This window comes from Coregonus clupeaformis, unplaced genomic scaffold, assembly GCF_020615455.1.
Source record: "Coregonus clupeaformis isolate EN_2021a unplaced genomic scaffold, ASM2061545v1 scaf0974, whole genome shotgun sequence".
Taxonomy (NCBI): domain Eukaryota; kingdom Metazoa; phylum Chordata; class Actinopteri; order Salmoniformes; family Salmonidae; genus Coregonus; species Coregonus clupeaformis.
The window spans coordinates 89483-115000 of record NW_025534428.1 but is presented as its reverse complement, the minus strand read 5'-3'; the positions used below and the strand labels follow the sequence as shown (position 1 = coordinate 115000).

Below are 25518 nucleotides of genomic sequence, written 5' to 3'. Positions count from 1 at the left end.
GTTTATAATAGACTACAGTAGACTATATCCAGTAGTTTATAATGACACAGGGGGGTAATGTTGTCTAACCTAGCTGGTTTATAATAGACTACAGTAGACTATATCCAGTAGTTTATAATGACACAGGGGGGTAATGTTGTATAACCTAGCTGGTTTATAATAGACTACATTAGACTATATCCAGTAGTTTATAATGACACAGGGGGGGGTAATGTTGTCTAACCTAGCTGGTTTATAATAGACTACATTAGACTATATCCAGTAGTTTATAATGACACAGGGGGGTAATGTTGTCTAACCTAGCTGGTTTATAATAGACTACAGTAGACTATATCCAGTAGTTTATAATGACACAGGGGGGTAATGTTGTCTAACCTAGCTGGTTTATAATAGACTACAGTAGACTATATCCAGTAGTTTATAATGACACAGGGGGGGTAATGTTGTCTAACCTAGCTGGTTTATAATAGACTACATTAGACTATATCCAGTAGTTTATAATGACACAGGGGGGTAATGTTGTCTAACCTAGCTGGTTTATAATAGACTACATTAGACTATATCCAGTAGTTTATAATGACACAGGGGGTAATGTTGTCTAACCTAGCTGGTTTATAATAGACTACAGTAGACTATATCCAGTAGTTTATAATGACACAGGGGGGTAATGTTGTCTAACCTAGCTGGTTTATAATAGACTACAGTAGACTATATCCAGTAGTTTATAATGACACAGGGGGGTAATGTTGTCTAACCTAGCTGGTTTATAATAGACTACAGTAGACTATATCCAGTAGTTTATAATGACACAGGGGGGTAATGTTGTCTAACCTAGCTGGTTTATAATAGACTACAGTAGACTATATCCAGTAGTTTATAATGACACAGGGGGGTAATGTTGTCTAACCTAGCTGGTTTATAATAGACTACATTAGACTATATCCAGTAGTTTATAATGACACAGGGGGGGTAATGTTGTCTAACCTAGCTGGTTTATAATAGACTACATTAGACTATATCCAGTAGTTTATAATGACACAGGGGGGTAATGTTGTCTAACCTAGCTGGTTTATAATAGACTACATTAGACTATATCCAGTAGTTTATAATGACACAGGGGGGTAATGTTGTCTAACCTAGCTGGTTTATAATAGACTACAGTAGACTATATCCAGTAGTTTATAATGACACAGGGGGGTAATGTTGTCTAACCTAGCTGGTTTATAATAGACTACAGTAGACTATATCCAGTAGTTTATAATGACACAGGGGGGTAATGTTGTCTAACCTAGCTGGTTTATAATAGACTACAGTAGACTATATCCAGTAGTTTATAATGACACAGGGGGGTAATGTTGTCTAACCTAGCTGGTTTATAATAGACTACAGTAGACTATATCCAGTAGTTTATAATGACACAGGGGGGTAATGTTGTCTAACCTAGCTGGTTTATAATAGACTACAGTAGACTATATCCAGTAGTTTATAATGACACAGGGGGGTAATGTTGTCTAACCTAGCTGGTTTATAATAGACTACAGTAGACTATTATTATTATTATGGAGGAAGTACTGCTCACGTCATCTATTATTATGGAGGAAGTACTGCTCACGTCATCTATTATGGAGGAAGTACTGCTCACGCCAGCTATCTATTATGGAGGAAGTACTGCTCACGTCAGCTATTATTATGGAGGAAGTACTGCTCACGTCAGCTATTATTATGGAGGAAGTACTGCTCACGTCAGCTATTATTATGGAGGAAGTACTGCTCACGTCATCTATTATGGAGGAAGTACTGCTCACGTCAGCTATTATTATGGAGGAAGTACTGCTCACGTCAGCTATTATTATGGAGGAAGTACTGCTCACGTCAGCTATTATTATGGAGGAAGTACTGCTCACGTCAGCTATTATTATGGAGGAAGTACTGCTCACGTCAGCTATTATTATGGAGGAAGTACTGCTCACGTCAGCTATTATTATGGAGGAAGTACTGCTCACGTCAGCTATTATTATGGAGGAAGTACTGCTCACGTCATCTATTATTATGGAGGAAGTACTGCTCACGTCATCTATTATTATGGAGGAAGTACTGCTCACGTCAGCTATTATTATGGAGGAAGTACTGCTCACGTCATCTATTATTATGGAGGAAGTACTGCTCACGTCATCTATTATTATGGAGGAAGTACTGCTCACGTCAGCTATTATTATGGAGGAAGTACTGCTCACGTCATCTATTATTATGGAGGAAGTACTGCTCACGTCAGCTATTATTATGGAGGAAGTACTGCTCACGTCATCTATTATTATGGAGGAAGTACTGCTCACGTCAGCTATTATTATGGAGGAAGTACTGCTCACGTCAGCTATTATTATGGAGGAAGTACTGCTCACGTCAGCTATTATTATGGAGGAAGTACTGCTCACGTCATCTATTATTATGGAGGAAGTACTGCTCACGTCAGCTATTATTATGGAGGAAGTACTGCTCACGTCATCTATTATTATGGAGGAAGTACTGCTCACGTCAGCTATTATTATGGAGAAAGTACTGCTCACGTCAGCTATTATTATGGAGGAAGTACTGCTCACGTCAGCTATTATTATGGAGGAAGTACTGCTCACGTCAGCTATTATTATGGAGGAAGTACTGCTCACGTCAGCTATTATTATGGAGGAAGTACTGCTCACGTCAGCTATTATTATGGAGGAAGTACTGCTCACGTCAGCTATTATTATGGAGGAAGTACTGCTCACGTCAGCTATTATTATGGAGGAAGTACTGCTCACGTCAGCTATTATTATGGAGGAAGTACTGCTCACGTCAGCTATTATTATGGAGGAAGTACTGCTCACGTCATCTATTATTATGGAGGAAGTACTGCTCACGTCAGCTATTATTATGGAGGAAGTACTGCTCACGTCAGCTATTATTATGGAGGAAGTACTGCTCACGTCAGCTATTATTATGGAGGAAGTACTGCTCACGTCATCTATTATTATGGAGGAAGTACTGCTCACGTCAGCTATTATTATGGAGGAAGTACTGCTCACGTCAGCTATTATTATGGAGGAAGTACTGCTCACGTCAGCTATTATTATGGAGGAAGTACTGCTCACGTCAGCTATTATTATGGAGGAAGTACTGCTCACGTCAGCTACTTAAGTTTCTTAACTTAATTTTCTGTAGGTCATTTGTTTCCTCAGCCAGAATTTATCCAGTTTTACAGTGCAGCAACGTGTGTGTGTGTGTGTGTGTGTGTGTGTGTGTGTGTGTGTGTGTGTGTGTGTGTGTGTCTGTGTGTGTGTGTGTGTGTGCTCCCAGCAATGCAGACTATGCACACAGACTGTGTGTCCAAATAGAGGTCAGGCACTAACAGCTAGATGGGAAGAGTAGATGTGATGCTGCCAGTGGAGTGTGTGTGTGTGTGTGTGTGTGTGTGTGTGTGTGTGTGTGTGTTCAAGTGTTGGTGTAAATTAAAACATTTTCAAGTCCTACTGCTAAGTAATTACCAATGATCTCCGAACTAACTTTTTCCACTGACTGACTGACCTCTCTCTCCCCCTCCCCCTCCTCTCACCCGCTCCCTTTCCTCTCTCCCCCTCCTCTCTCCTCTCTTCCCCTCTCTCCTCTCTCCCCCTCTCTTCTCCCTCTCTCTCCTCTCTCCCCCTCCTTCTCCTCTCTCCCCCTCCTCTCTCTCCTCTCTCCCTCCCCTCTCTCCTCGCTCCCCCTCCCTCTCCTCTCTACCCCTCTCTCTCCTCTCTCTCCCTCCTCTCTCTCCCCCTCCTCTCTCCCCCTCTCTCCCCCTCCTCTCTCCTCTCTTCCCCTCTCTCCTCTCTCCCCCTCTCTTCTCCCTCTCTCTCCCTCTCTCCCCCTCCTTCTCCTCTCTCCCCCTCCTCTCTCTCCTCTCTCCCTCCCCTCTCTCCTCGCTCCCCCTCCCTCTCCTCTCTACCCCTCTCTCTCCTCTCTCTCCCTCCTCTCTCTCCCCCTCCTCTCTCCCCCTCTCTCCCCCCTCTCTCTCCTCTCTCCCCCTCCCTCTCCTCTCTCCCCCTCTCCCTCCTCTCTCTCCCTCCTCTCTCTCTCCCTCCTTTCTCCCCCTCCCTCTCCCTCTCCCTCCCTCCCTCTTCCCCCCAAAATTGCCAAAACATCAATGTTACAACTGCATTGAGTCATATCCCTATGAGCAAAATATGTTGAAAATATGTTGAAAAGACGTATTTTCAGCACAATTAACAAGTAGTTCTATAAAGATCTGGGAAACCAGGCCTGCTATTCATAGCAGACTTTGAAAAGGCATTTGATAAAGTACGACTGGGGTTTATATGTAAATGCCTGGAGCATTTCAATTTTGGAGAATCTCTTATACAATGGGTTAAAATCATGTATAGTAACCCAAGGTGTAAAATAGTAAATAATGGCTATTTCTCCGAAAGTTTTAAACTGTCAAGAGGAGTGAAACAAGGTTGTCCACTATCGGCATATCTATTTATTATTGCCATCGAGATATTAGCTATTAAAATCAGATCCAACAATAATATCAAGGGATTAGAAATCCAGGGCTTAAAGACAAAGGTGTCATTGTACGCTGATGATTCATGTTTTCTTTTAAATCCACAACTTGAATCCCACCACATCCTCATAGAGGATCTAGATACATTTTCTAACCTCTCTGGATTACAACCAAATTATGACAAATGTACTATATTACGTATTGGATCACTAAAAAATACAATTTTTACATTACCATGTAGTTTACCAATAAAATGGTCTGATGGTGATATGGATATACTCGGAATACATATCCCAAAGGAAATAAATGATCTCACTTCAATACATTTTAATAGAAAGTTAGCATAAATAGATAAGATCTTGCTACCATGGAAAGGTAAATACCTGTCAATTTGTGGAAAAATCACCCTGATTAACTCTTTAGTATTATCCCAGTTTACCTATTTGCTTATGGTCTTGCCTACACCTAGCGAACAGTTTTTAAATTATATGAGAAAGAAATATTCAATTTTATTTGGAACGGCCAGCCAGAAAAAATTAAACGGGCCTATTTATATAATGAATATAAATTTGGAGGACAGAAATTATTAAATATTAAACCATTATACCTATCACTAAAAGCTTCAGTCATACAAAAGTTATACTTAAATCCGAACTGGTTCTCTAGCAAATTAGTAAGATTGTCTCACCCAATGTTCAAGAATGGCCTTTTTCCCTTTATTCAGATTCAGATTACAACCTCTCACTTTCAGTTATTTGAAAAGGAAATAATCTCCCAAATATCATTATTTCTAAAACAAGCCATAGAAAGTTGGTTGCAATTTCAATTTAATCCTCCAGAAACGACAGAACAAATAATGCAACAAATATTGTGGTTAAATCTTTTATTTATTTAACTAGGCAGTTAAGAACAAATTCTTATTTACAATGATGGCCTACACCGGCCAAACCGGGACTCCCAATCACCGCCGGTTGTGATACAGCCTGGAATCGAACCAGGGGGTCTGTAGTGACGCCTCAAGCACTGAGATGCAGTGCTTTAGACCACTGCGACACTCGGGAGCCCACATTCAAATATACAGTGGGGGAAAAAAGTATTTAGTCAGCCACCAATTGTGCAAGTTCTCCCACTTAAAAAGATGAGAGAGGCCTGTAATTTTCATCATAGGTACACGTCAACTATGACAGACAAATTGAGAAAAAAGAATCCAGAAAATCACATTGTAGGATTTTTTATGAATTTATTTGCAAATTATGGTGGAAAATAAGTATTTGGTCAATAACAAAAGTTTCTCAATACTTTGTTATATACCCTTTGTTGGCAATGACACAGGTCAAACGTTTTCTGTAAGTCTTCACAAGGTTTTCACACACTGTTGCTGTTATTTTGGCCCATTCTGTCACGAGTTACAAAGCCAGAACCCAGAAGCAGACCAGGACAAGGTAAGTTGAAACGAAGGTGAGTGTTTATTTACAAATTCAAGAGTGATGCTGAATAATCCAGGGAACAGAGCGGGCGGCGTTGATTAGTTGTTGGGGGTGCAGTGGTTGATCCAATCATGGCTCGGCAGCCGCCGACCACCAGGCAGAGGTTGGATGAAGGTTCCGGACGAGTGATGTTCATGGCTAACGATCCGGCAGGGAATGGATGTTAGGCCAGAGCCTAAGAAGGGTGATGATCAGGACCAGGTGTGCAGATTGCTGATGGGATGCAGGTGCGGAAATCAAGAGAGCTCCCCGGAGCGTTTCCAGAACCCTCGGGAAACTGGAGATCCCGAGCAGAAAAAACTAGTCCACAGACAGGACCCGACTCAGACTGCCGGGATCGTTACAGTACCCCCCCCTCCGACGAACGCCACCGGGCGGACTCCCGGAGCGCCAGGATGGAGGCGGTAGAAGTCACGGATGAGGTCAGCATCTAGGATCTGTCGCCGCGGAATCCAACTCCTCTCTTCAGGACCATACCCCTCCCAGTCCACGAGATACTGGAAACCCCGGCCCCGCCGTCTGGAATCCATGATGCGTCGCACCGTGTAGGCAGGACCACCTCCGATCATCCGAGGAGGAGGAGGAGGAGGCGGAGGAGGCAACAGAGGACTGAGAAAACAGGCTTGAGGCAGGAGACATGAAAGGTGGGATGGACTCTGAGCGTCCTCGGGAGTTTGAGTCGAACTGCCACCGGGTTGATCACCTTCTCCACCACAAACGGACCAATGAACTTCGGTAACAACTTCCTAGACTCAGTCCGTAAAGGAAGATCCCGTGTGGCCAACCAGACCCTATCTCCGATGGTGTAGGTGGGAGCGGGGATCCGGCGACGATTCGCCTGGAGCTGATACCGGTCCGAAACTCTAAGGAGTGCCTTTCTGGCCCGATGCCAGGTCCGGTGGCAACAACGAATATGGGCCTGAACAGAAGGCACTGAGAGCTCCTTCTCCTGAGAAGGGAACAAGGGAGGTTGGTAGCCATACAGGCACTGGAAGGGAGACATCCCAGTGGCAGATGTAGGGAGAGTATTGTGGGCATACTCAACCCAAGGCAACTGAGAGACCCAGGAGGTGGGGTTGGAAGAGGCCAGGCAGCGTAGCGTGGATTCCATCTTCTGGTTGGCTCTCTCCGCCTGACCATTAGATTGGGGGGTGAAAACCAGATGTGAGACTGACTGTAGCTCCAATGGCCAAACAGAAGGACTTCCAGACAGCAGAGGTAAACTGAGGGCCACGGTCGGAAACGAGATCACTGGGCAACCCGTGGACCCTGAAAACCTCCCTAACCAGGATCTCGGACGTCTCCGAGGCAGAGGGAAGCTTGGCAATTGGCACAAAGTGAGCGAACTTGCTGAATCTGTCCACGATAGTCAGAACGACCGTGTTCCCCTCAGAAGCGGGCAACCCAGTGACAAAGTCCAGGGCCAGATGCGACCATGGTCGCCGGGGAATAGGAAGGGGGTGAAGTAGTCCAGAGCTGGGCCGATTGGTACCCTTATTCTGCGCACACACTGGACAGGCAGCAACATAACCCCGAGTATCCTCGGCCATGGCAGGCCACCAAAAAGCGTCTGCGAAGAAACGCCATCGTCCGAGCCACGCCAGGGTGACAAGCCATCTTGCTGGCGTGGGACCATTTGAGGACCGCAGGACGAACCGACTCAGGCACAAACAACCGACCGGGTGGACCGTTACCGGGACCGGGCTGCGTCCGAAGAGCCGCCATCACCTCCTCCTCAATCTTCCACCTAACAGCTCCCACGACGCAGTTCCGGGGAGAATTGTCTCGGTCTTGGACCCACCCTCCTCCGTCTTGGAGAACATCCGAGACAAGGCGTCCGCCTTGCCGTTCTTAGATCCAGGTCGGAACGTCAGGGAAAAAAATTGAATCGTCCGAAAAACAACGACCACCTGGCCTGACGGGAGTTGAGACGTCTAGCCGATTGCACGTAAGCAAGATTCTTGTGGTCAGTCCAGACAATAAACGGTTGCTCCGCCCCCTCCAACCAGTGGCGCCACTCCTCCAAGGCAAGTTTCACCGCGAGAAGCTCCCGGTTACCCACATCGTAATTCCTCTCCGCAGGCGAAAGGCGACGAGAGTAGTAGGCGCAGGGATGGAGTTTACTGTCCGTGGAGCATCGCTGCGACAGGATGGCGCCAACTCCCACATCAGACGCGTCCACTTCAACGACGAACTGACGGGCCGTGTCCGGTTGAGAGAGAATCGGTGCGTTGGTGAATCGCCTCTTCAAATCCAGAAACGCTCGATCCGCCTCCGGATTCCACTTGAAGTTCCTGATACTGGAAGTCAAGGCAGTTAACGGAGCGGCCACACGGCTGTAATCCCGGATGAATCTGCGGTAGAAATTCGCAAACCCCAAAAATCTCTGGAGCTGCAATCTCGTACCGGGCTGGGCCCATTCCAGAACCGCTCTAACCTTCTCCTGGTCCATCCTAATCTCTCCCCTGGAGATGATGTACCCGAGAAAGGATGTCGTGTGGGCGTGAAACTCGCACTTCTCGGCCTTCACGAACAGGCGATTCTCCAACAATCGCTGCAGAACCTGCCGGACATGCTGGACGTGGTCGGAAGGTTCCTTCGAGAAGATCAGAATGTCATCCAGGTAAACAAACACAAAGAGACCGATCATATCTCTCAGGACGTCGTTCACCATACTCTGGAATACCGCTGGAGCATTGGTCAGTCCAAACGGCATCACCTGATACTCGAAGTGACCCATCGGTGTATTGAAACCCGTCAACCACTCGTCTCCCTCTCTGATCCGGACCATGTGATACGCATTGCGTAGGTCTAGCTTGGTGAACACCGTAGCACCCTGTAAGGAGTCGAAGGCAGAACTCATCAAGGGCAGGGGATACTTGTCCTTGACCGTGATGTCATTCAACCCCCGATAATCAATACACGGTCGAAGAGAGCCATCCTTCTTACCCACAAAGAAGAATCCTGCCCCCAGGGGTGATGACGAGGGACGAACGAGACCAGCAGCTAGGGACTCCTTGATGTAGGTCTCCAAAGCCTCACGTTCAGGGCGGGAGATACTGTATAACCTTCCCTTGGGGTAGACAGCTCCAGGGAACAGGTTGATGGCACAATCATATGGTCGGTGGGGAGGGAGTGACAGAGCCTTCTGCTTACTGAACACTTCCCCCAAATCGTGATATGTCTCGGGAACCAGGGACAAATCTGGGGGTTTAGCCTCAATCACCTGACTGGGAACCGAATGGGGACAGGCAGTCTTGAGACAGTTAGCATGACAATCAAGGCTCCAACTCGTTACCTTGCCCGTCACCCAATCGAACGTGGGATTGTGTTCCTTCAGCCAGGGGTATCCAAGGACCAGAGGAACATGGGAAGACGGCAGAATGAAGAATGAAATCATCTCCGAATGATTCCCCGACAACAGCATCTTAACCGGTTCAGTCCTCATCGTGATACGTGCCAGACTACTGCCGTTCAGAGTGGTCGCTTCAATGGCTTCCGGCAATTGCTCCTTGGAAAGCCCCAGCTGTTCCACCAACTCGGCATCAAGAAAGCTTCCATCGGCACCTGAATCGATAAAAGCGTTAATCGCTAAGCTCTGATTCCTGTTCACAAGGGTAGCCGGGAAACGGGGTCTGACAGAGGTACTGAGAGGTTGAAACTGGCTCGCTAAAAGTCCTCCCAACTTTAGCGAGCCGGGCAGTTTGACGACCGCCGGGAACAAGTGGAGATGTAATGTCCCGAGCTACCACAGTAGAGGCAGCAGTTGGTCTTACGTCTATGTTGACGCTCCTCCTTGGTTAACCCGTGCCGCCCCACTTGCATGGGTTCAGAATCGGGAGAGAGGACCTCTCCACTAATCCTTTGTGGTGGAGAATGATCGACGTGTTCTGGTCCACCACCCGACCCGACTGGGAACTGAGAAGCTGATCGACTGGACGGACCCCATTGCTTCTCCCTCCTTCGGCTCTCGGACTCGATTATCCACCCGAATAGACAAGGCTACCAAGCTGTCCAGGTCACTAGGCTCCGGATAGGAGATCAGCTCATCCTTGAGCTGCTCCGACAGACCCTGGTAAAAGGCCGCTTGCAGAGACTCCTCATTCCACCCACTCTCCACAGCCAACGTCTTGAACTCGATCACGAAGTCGCCACGCTGCGAGTTCCTTGGTGGAGCGAAAACAGGCGCCTAGCTGCGTCCCTCCCTCGGACGGAATGGTCGAAGAGCTTCCTCATCTCGGCCGTGAACCCCTGGTATGAAGCCATGCAGGGGTCTTGTCGTTCCCAAACGGCTGAAGCCCACTCCAGCGCTCGACCACGCAGCAACTCAATCACAAAGGCTATCCTAGCCTTGTCTGTGGCATAAGAGTAGGGCTGTAGATCGAACACTAACCCACACTGCATAAGGAAAGAACGGCATCTTCCCAGCTCCCCCTCATATTTATCCGGCGTCGGAACCTTGGGCTCACGGAAGGACACCGCTTCAGACGCGGCAGGCGAGATGGGTGAAACCGGTAGTGGATCCTCCACCGGAAACTTGCGCTGGTTCTGGACCTCCGTCAGACCGGTAGAAAGGTTCCGAACTGCCAACGCGATCTCCTGTAGCTCCGTGCTATGATGGCCCAACATCTTCTCCTGATGGGTAATGGCATGGCGAACAGAGTCCAGGTCCGCTGGGTTCATTACTGGCCGGATCGTTCTGTCACGAGTTACAAAGCCAGAACCCAGAAGCAGACCAGGACAAGGTAAGTTGAAACGAAGGTGAGTGTTTATTTACAAATTCAAGAGTGATGCTGAATAATCCAGGGAACAGAGCGGGCGGCGTTGATTAGTTGTTGGGGGGTGCAGTGGTTGATCCAATCATGGCTCGGCAGCCGCCGACCACCAGGCAGAGGTTGGATGAAGGTTCCGGACGAGTGATGTTCATGGCTAACGATCCGGCAGGGAATGGATGTTAGGCCAGAGCCTAAGAAGGGTGATGATCAGGACCAGGTGTGCAGATTGCTGATGGGATGCAGGTGCGGAAATCAAGAGAGCTCCCCGGAGCGTTCCAGAACCCTCGGGAAACTGGAGATCCCGAGCAGAAAAAACTAGTCCACAGACAGGACCCGACTCAGACTGCCGGGATCGTTACACATTCCTCCATGCAGATCTCCTCTAGAGCAGTGATGTTTTGGGGCTGTCGCTGGGCAACATGGACTTTCAACTCCCTCCAAAGATTTTCTATGGGGTTGAGATCTGGAGACTGGCTAGGCCACTCCAGGACCTTGAAATGCTTCTTACGAAGCCACTCCTTCGTTGCCCGGGCGGTGTGTTTGGGATCATTGTCATGCTGAAAGACCCAGCCACGTTTCATCTTCAATGCCCTTGCTGATGGAAGGAGGTTTTCACTCAAAATCTCACGATACATGGCCCCTTTCATTTTTTCCTTTACACGGATCAGTCGTCCTGGTCCCTTTGCAGAAAAACAGCCCCAAAGCATGATGTTTCCACCCCCATGCTTCACAGTAGTTATGGTGTTCTTTGGATGCAACTCAGCATTCTTTGTCCTCCAAACACGACGAGTTGAGTTTTTACCAAAAGTTATATTTTGGTTTCATCTGACCATATGACATTCTCCCAATCCTCTTCTGGATCATCCAAATGCACTCTAGCAAACTTCAGACGGGCCTGGACATGTACTGGCTTAAGCAGGGGGACACGTCTCGCACTGCAGGATTTGAGTCCCTGGCGGCGTAGTGTGTTACTGATGGTAGGCTTTGTTACTTTGGTCCCAGCTCTCTGCAGGTCATTCACTAGGTCCCCCCGTGTGGTTCTGGGATTTTTGCTCACCGTTCTTGTGATCATTTTGACCCCACGAGATCTTGCGTGGAGCCCCAGATCGTGGGAGATTATCAGTGGTCTTGTATGTCTTCCATTTCCTAATAATTGCTCCCACAGTTGATTTCTTCAAACCAAGCTGCTTACCTATTGCAGATTCAGTCTTCCCAGCCTGGTGCATGTCTACAATTTTGTTTCTGGTGTCCTTTGACAGCTCTTTGGTCTTGGCCATAGTGGAGTTTGGAGTGTGACTGTTTGAGGTTGTGGACAGGTGTCTTTTATACTGATAACAAGTTCAAACAGGTGCCATTAATACAGGTAACGAGTGGAGGACAGAGGAGCCTCTTAAAGAAGAAGTTACAGGTCTGTGAGAGCCAGAAATCTTGCTTGTTTGTAGGTGACCAAATACTTATTTTCCACCATAATTTGCAAATAAATTCATTAAAAATCCTACAATGTGATTTTCTGGAGAAAAAAAATCTAATTTTGTCTGTCATAGTTGACGTGTACCTATGATGACAATTACAGGCCTCTCTCATCTTTTTATGTGGGAGAACTGGCACAATTGGTGGCTGACTAAATACTTTTTTTCCCCACTGTACTAATTGATAAAACACCAATTATTTTTTGAAAAATGTTTTAAAAAGGTATAATCTTTGTAAATGATATCATCGGTAGGACTGGTGGAGTTATGTCGCACATGCAGCTAACAAAAACATATGGAAATGTCTGCTCTACCCAAAATTACAACCAAATAATTGCAGCCTTACCGCAAAAGTGGAAGAGGAAAGTTGAAGGGGGAGAAAGTAAGGAACTTGTCTGTCGGCCTTGCATTAAAGAACATAATTGGTTAAGGAAAACTGTGATAAATAAAAAAGTATATCAGTTTCACTTAAGGACCAAAGGATTGACAGCCGTCCCATATAGATTGCAAAATAGTTGGGAAGAGATTTTTGACGTACCGATCCCATGGCATAGTGTTTATGAACTGATGCACAAAACGACGCCGGATTCAAAACATAACCATTTTTCTATTTAAATTATTATATACAATTCTTGCTACCAATAGAATGTTATTTATATGGGGGATACAACCATCCCAGCTCTGCAGATTTTGCTGCGAAGAGACAGAATCATTAGATCATTTGTTTTGGTACTGTCCATTTGTAGCTTGTTTTTGGACACAGGTCCAGGAATGGCTGAAGGATTGCAATATTTACCTGGAGCTAACCTTGCAGATAGCATTACTGGGTGATCTGAAAAGTCATAGTCAATCGATCAATAATATAATAATACTTTTAGCAAAAAAGTTTATTTTCAAGTTAGAATCTGTAGAAACAATGAGAGTAGAAGGGTTCAGAACTTTTGTAAAACATCACAGTACAGTTGAAAAATATATGGCAAATAGAAATCCAATATGGATGGTGTTAAGAGACAGATGGGAGGTGTTGAATGGAATTGAAGGATGGGACTAATAACAACTAACAACAACTAATAATAACAAGATAACTAATAATGTAAGCATACTGTGTCCATAATAAGTATATAGGTTATAGGTTGAGAGCTTTTGTGAAAGGCAGAGTTAGAAAGATATGGCATATAGAAGCAAACCGGATGGACATCATGAAAATGATCGGAGAGGTTGAGGGTAGAGGAAGTTCAGGAGCAAATACAAACAAAATAGAATTATTGTAAAATTGACTGTGTTCATAAAATGTATATAGTATGTATAAGCTGGAAGCGGAGTGTGTGTGTGTGTGTTTGTGTTCAAGTGTTGGTGTAAATTAAAACATTTTCAAGTCCTACTGCTAAGTAATTACCAATGATCTCCGAAATATAACCTCCAGGTTTTCTCTTCTCCAGGTATTCTCTATAGTAGTGTTCAGCTGTATAGTAATTAAAGGTGTTCTCTCTCTCCTCCAGGTATTCTCTATAGTAGTGTTCAGCTGTATAGTAATTAAAGGTGTTCTCTCTCTCCTCCAGGTATTCTCTATAGTAGTGTTCAGCTGTATAGTAATTAAAGGTGTTCTCTCTCTCTCCTCCAGGTATTCTCTATAGTAGTGGTCAGCTGTTTAGTAATTAAAGGTGTTCTCTCTCTCTCTCCTCCAGGTATTCTCTATAGTAGTGGTCAGCTGTATAGTAATTAAAGGTGTTCTCTCTCTCTCTCCTCCAGGTATTCTCTATAGTAGTGGTCAGCTGTATAGTAATTAAAGGTGTTCTCTCTCTCTCTCCTCCAGGTATTCTCTATAGTAGTGTTCAGCTGTATAGTAATTAAAGGTGTTCTCTCTCTCTCTCTCCTCCAGGTATTCTCTATAGTAGTGTTCAGCTGTATAGTAATTAAAGGTGTTCTCTCTCTCTCTCCTCCAGGTATTCTCTATAGTAGTGTTCAGCTGTATAGTAATTAAAGGTGTTCTCTCTCTCCTCCAGGTATTCTCTATAGTAGTGTTCAGCTGTATAGTAATTAAAGGTGTTCTCTCTCTCTCTCTCTCCAGGTATTCTCTATAGTAGTGTTCAGCTGTATAGTAATTAAAGGTGTTCTCTCTCTCCTCCAGGTATTCTCTATAGTAGTGTTCAGCTGTATAGTAATTAAAGGTGTTCTCTCTCTCTCTCCTCCAGGTATTCTCTATAGTAGTGTTCAGCTGTATAGTAATTAAAGGTGTTCTCTCTCTCCTCCAGGTATTCTCTATAGTAGTGTTCAGCTGTATAGTAATTAAAGGTGTTCTCTCTCTCTCCTCCAGGTATTCTCTATAGTAGTGTTCAGCTGTATAGTAATTAAAGGTGTTCTCTCTCTCTCTCCTCCAGGTATTCTCTATAGTAGTGTTCAGCTGTATAGTAATTAAAGGTGTTCTCTCTCTCTCTCCTCCAGGTATTCTCTATAGTAGTGTTCAGCTGTATAGTAATTAAAGGTGTTCTCTCTCTCTCTCTCCTCCAGGTATTCTCTATAGTAGTGTTCAGCTGTATAGTAATTAAAGGTGTTCTCTCTCTCTCTCTCCTCCAGGTATTCTCTATAGTAGTGTTCAGCTGTATAGTAATTAAAGGTGTTCTCTCTCTCTCTCTCCTCCAGGTATTCTCTATAGTAGTGTTCAGCTGTATAGTAATTAAAGGTGTTCTCTCTCTCTCTCTCCTCCAGGTATTCTCTATAGTAGTGTTCAGCTGTATAGTAATTAAAGGTGTTCTCTCTCTCTCTCTCCTCCAGGTATTCTCTATAGTAGTGTTCAGCTGTATAGTAATTAAAGGTGTTCTCTCTCTCTCTCTCCTCCAGGTATTCTCTATAGTAGTGTTCAGCTGTATAGTAATTAAAGGTGTTCTCTCTCTCTCTCTCCTCCAGGTATTCTCTATAGTAGTGTTCAGCTGTATAGTAATTAAAGGTGTTCTCTCTCTCTCTCTCCTCCAGGTATTCTCTATAGTAGTGTTCAGCTGTATAGTAATTAAAGGTGTTCTCTCTCTCTCTCTCCTCCAGGTATTCTCTATAGTAGTGTTCAGCTGTATAGTAATTAAAGGTGTTCTCTCTCTCTCTCTCCTCCAGGTATTCTCTATAGTAGTGTTCAGCTGTATAGTAATTAAAGGTGTTCTCTCTCTCTCTCTCCTCCAGGTATTCTCTATAGTAGTGTTCAGCTGTATAGTAATTAAAGGTGTTCTCTCTCTCCTCCAGGTATTCTCTATAGTAGTGTTCAGCTGTATAGTAATTAAAGGTGTTCTCTCTCTCTCTCTCCTCCAGGTATTCTCTATAGTAGTGTTCAGCTGTATAGTAATTAAAGGTGTTCTCTCTCTCTCTCTCCTCCAGGTATTCTCTATAGTAGTGTTCAGCTGTATAGTAATTAAAGGTGTTCTCTCTCTCTCTCTCCTCCAGGTATTCTCTATAGTAGTGTTCAGCTGTATAGTAATTAAAGGTGTTCTCTCTCTCTCTCTCCTCCAGGTATTCTCTATAGTAGTGTTCAGCTGTATAGTAATTAAAGGTGTTCTCTCTCTCCTCCAATCAATCAATCAATCAATCAATTTTATTTTATATAGCCCTTCTTACATCAGCTAATATCTCGAAGTGCTGTACAGAAACCCAGCCTAAAACCCCAAACAGCTAGTAATGCAGGTGTAGAAGCACGGTGGCTAGGAAAAACTCCCTAGAAAGGCAAAACCTAGGAAGAAACCTAGAGAGGAACCAGGCTATGAGGGGTGGCCAGTCCTCTTCTGGCTGTGCCGGGTGGAGGTTATAACAGAACCATGCCAAGATGTTCAAAAATGTTCATAAGTGACAAGCATGGTCAAATAATAATCAGGAATAAATCTCAGTTGGCTTTTCATAGCCGATCATTAGAGTTTAAAACAGCAGGTCTGGGACAGGTAGGGGTTCCATAACCGCAGGCAGAACAGTTTAAACTGGAATAGCAGCAAGGCCAGGCGGACTGGGGACAGCAAGGAGTCACCACGGCCGGTAGTCCCGACGTATGGTCCTAGGGCTCAGGTCTCTCAGTTGGCTTTTCATAGCCGATCATTTAGAGTTGAAAACAGCAGGTCTGGGACAGGTAGGGGGTTTCGTAGCCGCAGGCAGAACAGTTGAAACTGGAATAGCAGCAAGGCCAGGCGGACTGGGGACAGCAAGGTGTCATCATGCCCGGTAGTCCTGACGTATGGTCCTAGGGCTCAGGTTCTCAGAGAGAAAGAGAGAACGAGAGAATTAGAGAGAGCATACTTAAATTCACACAGGACACTGGATAAGACAGGAGAAGTACTCCAGGTATAACCAACTAACCCCAGCCCCCCGACACATAAACTACTGCAGCATAAATACTGGAGGCTGAGACAGGAGCGGTCCGGAGACACTGTGGCCCCATCCGAAGAAACCCCGGACAGGGCCAAACAGGAAGGATATAACCCCACCCACTCCGCCAAAGCACAGCCCCCGCACCACTAGAGGGATATCCCCAACCACCAACTTACAATCCTGAGACAAGGCCGAGTATAGCCCACAGAGGTCTCCACCACAGCACAAACCAAGGGGGGGGCGCCAACCCAGACAGGAAGATCACGTCAGTAACTCAACCCACTCAAGTGACGCACCCCTCCCAGGGACGGCATGAAAGAGCACCAGCAAGCCAGTGACTCAGCCCCTGCAACAGGGTTAGAGGCAGAGAACCCCAGTGGAGAGGGGAACCGGCCCGGCAGAGACAGCAAGGGCTGTTCGTTGCTCCAGCCTTTCCGTTCACCTTCACACTCCTGGGCCAGACTACACTCAATCATATGACCTACTGAAGAGATAAGTCTTCAGTAAAGACTTAAAGGTTGAGACCGAGTCTGCGTCTCTCACATGGGTAGGCAGACTGTTCCATAAAAATGGAGATCTATAGGAGAAAGCCCTGCCTCCCGCTGTTTGCTTAGAAATTCTAGGGACAATTAGGAGGCCTGCGTCTTGTGACCGTAGCGTACGTATTGGTATGTACGGCAGGACCAACTCGGAAAGATAGGTAGGAGCAAGCCCATGTAACGCTTTATAGGTTAACAGTAAAACCTTGAAATCAGCCCTTGCCTTAACAGGAAGCCAGTGTAGGGAAGCTAGCACTGGAGTAATATGATCAAATTTCTTGGTTCTAGTCAGGATTCTAGCAGCCGTATTTAGCACTAACTGAAGTTTATTTAGTGCTTTATCCGGGTAGCCGGAAAATAGAGCATTGCAGTAGTCTAATCTAGAAGTAACAAATGCATGGATTAATTTTTCTGCATCATTTTTGGACAGAAAATTTCTGATTTTTGCAATGTTACGTAGATGGAAAAAAGCTGTCCTTGAAACAGTCTTGATATGTTCGTCAAAAGAGAGATCAGGGTCAAGAGTAACGCCTAGGTCCTTCACAGTTTTATTTGAGACGACTTTACAACCATCAAGATGAATTGTCAGATTTAACAGAAGATCTCTTTGTTTCTTGGGACCTAGTACAAGCATCTCTGTTTTGTCCGAGTTTAAAAGTAAAAAGTTTTCAGCCATCCACTTCCTTATGTCTGAAACACAGGCTTCTAGCGAGGGCAATTTTGGGGCTTCACCATGCTTCATTGAAATGTACAGCTGTGTGTCATCCGCATAGCAGTGAAAGTTAACATTATGTTTTCGAATAACATCCCCAAGAGGTAAAATATATAGTGAAAACAATAGTGGTCCTAAAACGGAACCTTGAGGAACACCGAAATGTACAGTTGATTTGTCGGAGGACAGACCATTCACAGAGACAAACTGATATCTTTCCGACAGGTAGGATCTAAACCAGGCCAGAACTTGTCCGTGTAGACCAATTTGGGTTTCCAGTCTCTCCAAAAGAATGTGGTGATCGATGGTGTCAAAGGCAGCACTAAGGTCTAGTAGCACGAGGACAGATGCAGAGCCTCGGTCTGACGCCATTAAAAGGTCATTTACCACCTTCACAAGTGCAGTCTCAGTGCTATGATGGGGTCTAAAACCAGACTGAAGCATTTCGTATACATTGTTTGTCTTCAGAAAGGCAGTGAGTTGCTGCGCAACAGCTTTTTCTAAAATTTTTGAGAGGAATGGAAGATTCGATATAGGCCGATAGTTTTTTATATTTTCCGGGTCAAGGTTTGGCTTTTTCAAGAGAGGCTTTATCACTGCCACTTTTAGTGAGTTTGGTACACATCCGGTGGATAGAGAGCTGTTTATTATGTTCAACATAGGAGGGCCAAGCACAGGAAGCAGCTCCTTCAGCAGTTTAGTAGGAATAGGATCCAGTATGCAGCTTGAAGGTTTAGAGGCCATGATTATTTTCATCATTGTGTCAAGAGATATAGTACTAAAACACTTAAGTGTCTCTCCCGATCCCAGGCCCTCGCAGATCTGTGCAGATCCAGGACAGCTAAGCCCTGGAGGAATACGCAGATTCAAAGAGGAGTCCGTAATTTGCTTTCTAATGGTCATGATCTTTTCCTCAAAGAAGTTCATGAATTTATCACTGCTGAAGTGAGAACCATCCTCTCTTGGGGAATGCTGCTTTTTAGTTAGCTTTGCAACAGTATCAAAAAGAAATTTTGGATTGTTCTTATTTTCCTCGATTAATTTGGAAAAGTAGGATGATCGAGCAGCAGTGAGGGCTCTTCGGTACTGCACGGTACTGTCTTTCCAAGCTAGTCGGAAGACTTCCAGTTTGGTGTGGCGCCATTTCCGTTCCAATTTCCTGGAAGCTTGCTTCAAAGCTCGGGTATTTTCTGTATACCAGGGAGCTAGTTTCTTATGACAAATGTTTTTCGTTTTTAGGGGTGCAACTGCATCTAGGGTATTGCGCAAGGTTAAATTGAGTTCCTCAGTTAAGTGGTTAACTGATTTTTGTCCTCTGACGTCCTTGGGTAGGCAGAAGGAGTCTGGAAGGGCATCAATGAATTTTTGTGTTGTCTGAGAATTTATAGCACGACTTTTGATGCTCCTTGGTTGGGGTCTGAGCAGATTATTTGTTGCGATTGCAAACGTAATAAAATGGTGGTCCGATAGTCCAGGATTTTGTGGAAAAACATTAAGATCTACAACATTTATTCCATGGGACAAAACTAGGTCCAGAGTATGACTGTGGCAGTGAGTAGGTCCAGAGACATGTTGGACAAAACCCACTGAGTCGATAATGGCTCCGAAAGACTTTTGGAGTGGGTCTGTGGACTTCTCCATGTGAATATTAAAATCACCAAAAATTAGAATATGATCTGCTATGACTACAAGGTCTGATAGGAATTCAGGAAACTCAGAGAGGAACGCTGTATATGGCCCAGGAGGCCTGTAAACAGTAGCTATAAAAAGTGATTGAGTAGGCTGCATAGATTTCATGACTAGAAGCTCGAAAGATGAAAACGTCATTTTTTTTTTTGTAAATTGAAATTTGCTATCGTAAATGTTAGCAACACCTCCGCCTTTGCGGGATGCACGGGGAATATGGTCACTAGTGTAACCAGGAGGTGAGGCCTCATTTAACACAGCAAATTCATCAGGCTTAAGCCATGTTTCAGTCAGGCCAATCACATCAAGATTATGATCAGTGATTAGTTCATTGACTATGACTGCCTTTGAAGTGAGGGATCTAACATTAAGTAACCCTATTTTGAGATGTGAGGTATCACGATCTCTTTCAATAATGGCAGGAATGGAGGAGGTCTTTATCCTAATAAGATTGCTAGGGTGAACACCACCATGTTTAGTTTTGCCCAACCTAGGTCGAGGCACAGACACAGTCTCAATGGGTATGGCTGAGCTGACTACACTGACTATGCTATTGGCAGACTCCACTAAGCTGGCAGGTTGGCTAACAGCCTGCTGCCTGGCCTGCACCCTATTTCACTGTGGGGCTAGAGGAGTTAGAGCCCTATCTATGTTGGTAGATAAGAGGAGAGCACCCCTCCAGTTAGGATGGAGTCCGTCACTCCTCAGCAGGTCAGGCTTGATCCTGTTTGTGGGTGAGTCCCAGAAAGAGGGCCAATTATCCACAAATGTTATCTTTTGGGAGGGGCAGAAAACAGTTTTCAACCAGCGATTGAGTGCTGAGACTCTGCTGTAGAGCTCGTCACTTCCCCTAACTGGGAGGGGGCCAGAGACAATTACTCGATGCCGACACATCTTTCTAGCTGATTTACACGCTGAAGCTATGTTGCACTTGGTGACCTCTGACTGTTTCATCCTAACATCGTTGGTGCCGACGTGGATAACAATATCTCTATACTCTCTACACTCGCCAGTTTTAGCTTTAGCCAGCACCATCTTTAGATTAGCCTTAACGTCGGTAGCCCTGCCCCCTGGTAAACAGTGTATGATCGCTGGGTGATTCGTTTTAAGTCTAATACTGCGGGTAATGGAGTCGCCAATGACTAGGGTTTTCAATTTGTCAGAGCTAATGGTGGGAGCCTTCGAGTCTCAGACCCCGTAACGGGAGGAGTAGAGACTAGAGAAGACTCAGACTCAGACTCCGACTCGCTACATAATGGGGAAAACCGGTTGAAGGTTTCTGTCGGCTGAATGAGCGACACCGGTTGAGCATTCCAACAGTATTTCCCTCCAGAAGCCATGAGAAAGTTGTCCGGCTGCGGGGACTGTGCGGGGGGATTTATACTAACATTACTGTCTGTACTTACTGGTGGCACAGACGCTGTTTCTTCCTTTCCTACACTGATATTACCCTTGCCTAACGATTGCGTCTGAAGCTGGGCTTGTAGCACAGCTATTCTCGCCGTAAGGCGAGAATTCTCCTGTATATTATGAGTACAGCGACTGCAATTAGAAGACATCATGTTAATGTTACTACTTAGCTTCGGCTGTTGAAGATGTTGATGAACCATGTCCAGATAAAGCGTCCGGAGTGAAAAAAGTTGAATAAGGGAAAAAAGTTGCGATGGAAAAAGGAAAATAACGTAAAGTTGGCAGCTAAAACGCACAGGAAAAAGACTCTTCTGACTCTTCTGTCTCGGGATAAACGTCCGGGGGTGAAAAAGTTTAACGAAAAAAGATGAGTGAGGACAAAACTAAAAAGTTGGTAAATTTGTTGAACACAGAGATTGATTAAACGTTTATTAAAAGTAAAACGTGAATAGTTTGTTAGGTAGCCAAGTAGCAACAAACAGCAGAGCAGCACGGAGACAATGCGGAAGCGAGACGGAAGTCACGTGTCACGATCAGGGTCTATCCAGGTGCCGGGATTTTGAAGTCGTTTTCACTTGTCCAGGTATTCTCTATAGTAATGTTCAGCTGTATAGTAATTAAAGGTGTTCTCTCTCTCTCTCTCCTCCAGGTATTCTCTATAGTAGTGTTCAGCTGTATAGTAATTAAAGGTGTTCTCTCTCTCTCTCCTCCAGGTATTCTCTATAGTAGTGTTCAGCTGTATAGTAATTAAAGGTGTTCTCTCTCTCTCCTCCAGGTATTCTCTATAGTAGTGTTCAGCTGTATAGTAATTAAAGGTGTTCTCTCTCTCTCTCCTCCAGGTATTCTCTATAGTAGTGTTCAGCTGTATAGTAATTAAAGGTGTTCTCTCTCTCTCCTCCAGGTATTCTCTATAGTAGTGTTCAGCTGTATAGTAATTAAAGGTGTTCTCTCTCTCTCCTCCAGGTATTCTCTATAGTAGTGTTCAGCTGTATAGTAATTAAAGGTGTTCTCTCTCTCTCTCCTCCAGGTATTCTCTATAGTAGTGTTCAGCTGTATAGTAATTAAAGGTGTTCTCTCTCTCTCTCCTCCAGGTATTCTCTATAGTAGTGTTCAGCTGTATAGTAATTAAAGGTGTTCTCTCTCTCTCTCTCCTCCAGGTATTCTCTATAGTAGTGTTCAGCTGTATAGTAATTAAAGGTGTTCTCTCTCTCTCTCTCCTCCAGGTATTCTCTATAGTAGTGTTCAGCTGTATAGTAATTAAAGGTGTTCTCTCTCTCTCCTCCAGGTATTCTCTATAGTAGTGTTCAGCTGTATAGTAATTAAAGGTGTTCTCTCTCTCTCCTCCAGGTATTCTCTATAGTAGTGTTCAGCTGTATAGTAATTAAAGGTGTTCTCTCTCTCTCTCTCCTCCAGGTATTCTCTATAGTAGTGTTCAGCTGTATAGTAATTAAAGGTGTTCTCTCTCTCTCTCCTCCAGGTATTCTCTATAGTAGTGTTCAGCTGTATAGTAATTAAAGGTGTTCTCTCTCTCTCCTCCAGGTATTCTCTATAGTAGTGTTCAGCTGTATAGTAATTAAAGGTGTTCTCTCTCTCTCTCTCCTCCAGGTATTCTCTATAGTAGTGTTCAGCTGTATAGTAATTAAAGGTGTTCTCTCTCTCTCTCCTCCAGGTATTCTCTATAGTAGTGTTCAGCTGTATAGTAATTAAAGGTGTTCTCTCTCTCTCTCCTCCAGGTATTCTCTATAGTAGTGTTCAGCTGTATAGTAATTAAAGGTGTTCTCTCTCTCTCCTCCAGGTATTCTCTATAGTAGTGTTCAGCTGTATAGTAATTAAAGGTGTTCTCTCTCTCTCTCTCCTCCAGGTATTCTCTATAGTAGTGTTCAGCTGTATAGTAATTAAAGGTGTTCTCTCTCTCTCCTCCAGGTATTCTCTATAGTAGTGTTCAGCTGTATAGTAATTAAAGGTGTTCTCTCTCTCTCTCTCCTCCAGGTATTCTCTATAGTAGTGTTCAGCTGTATAGTAATTAAAGGTGTTCTCTCTCTCTCCCTCCAGGTATTCTCTATAGTAGTGTTCAGCTGTATAGTAATTAAAGGTGTTCTCTCTCTCTCTCTCCTCCAGGTATTCTCTATAGTAGTGTTCAGCTGTATAGTAATTAAAGGTGTTCTCTCTCTCTCTCTCCTCCAGGTATTCTCTATAGTAGTGTTCAGCTGTATAGTAATTAAAGGTGTTCTCTCTCTCTCTCTCCTCCAGGTATTCTCTATAGTAGTGTTCAGCTGTATAGTAATTAAAGGTGTTCTCTCTCTCTCCTCCAGGTATTCTCTATAGTAGTGTTCAGCTGTATAGTAATTAAAGGTGTTCTCTCTCTCTCTCTCCTCCAGGTATTCTCTATAGTAGTGTTCAGCTGTATAGTAATTAAAGGTGTTCTCTCTCTCTCTCTCTCCTCCAGGTATTCTCTATAGTAGTGTTCAGCTGTATAGTAATTAAAGGTGTTCTCTCTCTCTCTCTCCTCCAGGTATTCTCTATAGTAGTGTTCAGCTGTATAGTAATTAAAGGTGTTCTCTCTCTCTCTCTCTCCTCCAGGTATTCTCTATAGTAGTGTTCAGCTGTATAGTAATTAAAGGTGTTCTCTCTCTCTCTCCCTCCAGGTATTCTCTATAGTAGTGTTCAGCTGTATAGTAATTAAAGGTGTTCTCTCTCTCTCTCCTCCAGGTATTCTCTATAGTAGTGTTCAGCTGTATAGTAATTAAAGGTGTTCTCTCTCTCTCTCTCCTCCAGGTATTCTCTATAGTAGTGTTCAGCTGTATAGTAATTAAAGGTGTTCTCTCTCTCTCTCTCCTCCAGGTATTCTCTATAGTAGTGTTCAGCTGTATAGTAATTAAAGGTGTTCTCTCTCTCTCTCCTCCAGGTATTCTCTATAGTAGTGTTCAGCTGTATAGTAATTAAAGGTGTTCTCTCTCTCTCTCCTCCTCCAGGTATTCTCTATAGTAGTGTTCAGCTGTATAGTAATTAAAGGTGTTCTCTCTCTCTCTCCTCCAGGTATTCTCTATAGTAGTGTTCAGCTGTATAGTAATTAAAGGTGTTCTCTCTCTCTCTCTCCAGGTATTCTCTATAGTAGTGTTCAGCTGTATAGTAATTAAAGGTGTTCTCTCTCTCTCTCTCCTCCAGGTATTCTCTATAGTAGTGTTCAGCTGTATAGTAATTAAAGGTGTCCCTCTCTCTCTCTCTCCTCCAGGTATTCTCTCATAGTAGTGTTCAGCTGTATAGTAATTAAAGGTGTTCTCTCTCTCTCTCTCCTCCAGGTATTCTCTATAGTAGTGTTCAGCTGTATAGTAATTAAAGGTGTTCTCTCTCTCTCTCTCCTCCAGGTATTCTCTATAGTAGTGTTCAGCTGTATAGTAATTAAAGGTGTTCTCTCTCTCTCTCTCTCTCCTCCAGGTATTCTCTATAGTAGTGTTCAGCTGTATAGTAATTAAAGGTGTTCTCTCTCTCTCTCTCTCCTCCAGGTATTCTCTATAGTAGTGGTCAGCTGTATAGTAATTAAAGGTGTTCTCTCTCTCCTCCAGGTATTCTCTATAGTAGTGTTCAGCTGTATAGTAATTAAAGGTGTTCTCTCTCTCTCTCTCCTCCAGGTATTCTCTATAGTAGTGGTCAGCTGTATAGTAATTAAAGGTGTTCTCTCTCTCTCTCTCCTCCAGGTATTCTCTATAGTAGTGGTCAGCTGTATAGTAATTAAAGGTGTTCTCTCTCTCTCTCCCTCCAGGTATTCTCTATAGTAGTGGTCAGCTGTATAGTAATTAAAGGTGTTCTCTCTCTCTCTCTCCTCCAGGTATTCTCTATAGTAGTGTTCAGCTGTATAGTAATTAAAGGTGTTCTCTCTCTCTCTCTCCTCCAGGTATTCTCTATAGTAGTGTTCAGCTGTATAGTAATTAAAGGTGTTCTCTCTCTCCTCCAGGTATTCTCTATAGTAGTGTTCAGCTGTATAGTAATTAAAGGTGTTCTCTCTCTCTCTCTCCTCCAGGTATTCTCTATAGTAGTGTTCAGCTGTATAGTAATTAAAGGTGTTCTCTCTCTCTCCAGGTATTCTCTATAGTAGTGTTCAGCTGTATAGTAATTAAAGGTGTTCTCTCTCTCTCTCTCCTCCAGGTATTCTCTATAGTAGTGTTCAGCTGTATAGTAATTAAAGGTGTTCTCTCTCTCTCCTCCAGGTATTCTCTATAGTAGTGTTCAGCTGTATAGTAATTAAAGGTGTTCTCTCTCTCTCCTCCAGGTATTCTCTATAGTAGTGTTCAGCTGTATAGTAATTAAAGGTGTTCTCTCTCTCTCTCCTCCAGGTATTCTCTATAGTAGTGTTCAGCTGTATAGTAATTAAAGGTGTTCTCTCTCTCTCTCCTCCAGGTATTCTCTATAGTAGTGTTCAGCTGTATAGTAATTAAAGGTGTTCTCTCTCTCTCCTCCAGGTATTCTCTATAGTAGTGTTCAGCTGTATAGTAATTAAAGGTGTTCTCTCTCTCTCCTCCAGGTATTCTCTATAGTAGTGTTCAGCTGTATAGTAATTAAAGGTGTTCTCTCTCTCTCTCTCCTCCAGGTAT

The 25518-nt window shown here is 44.3% G+C and overlaps 1 protein-coding gene across 4 annotated transcripts in view; it reads left to right on the top strand.

Moving 5' to 3' along the window:
* Positions 1 to 25518, top strand: part of LOC121555594 (synaptogyrin-1) — a 58100-nt gene that overhangs the window by 1386 nt on the left and 31196 nt on the right. The window lies entirely within an intron of this gene.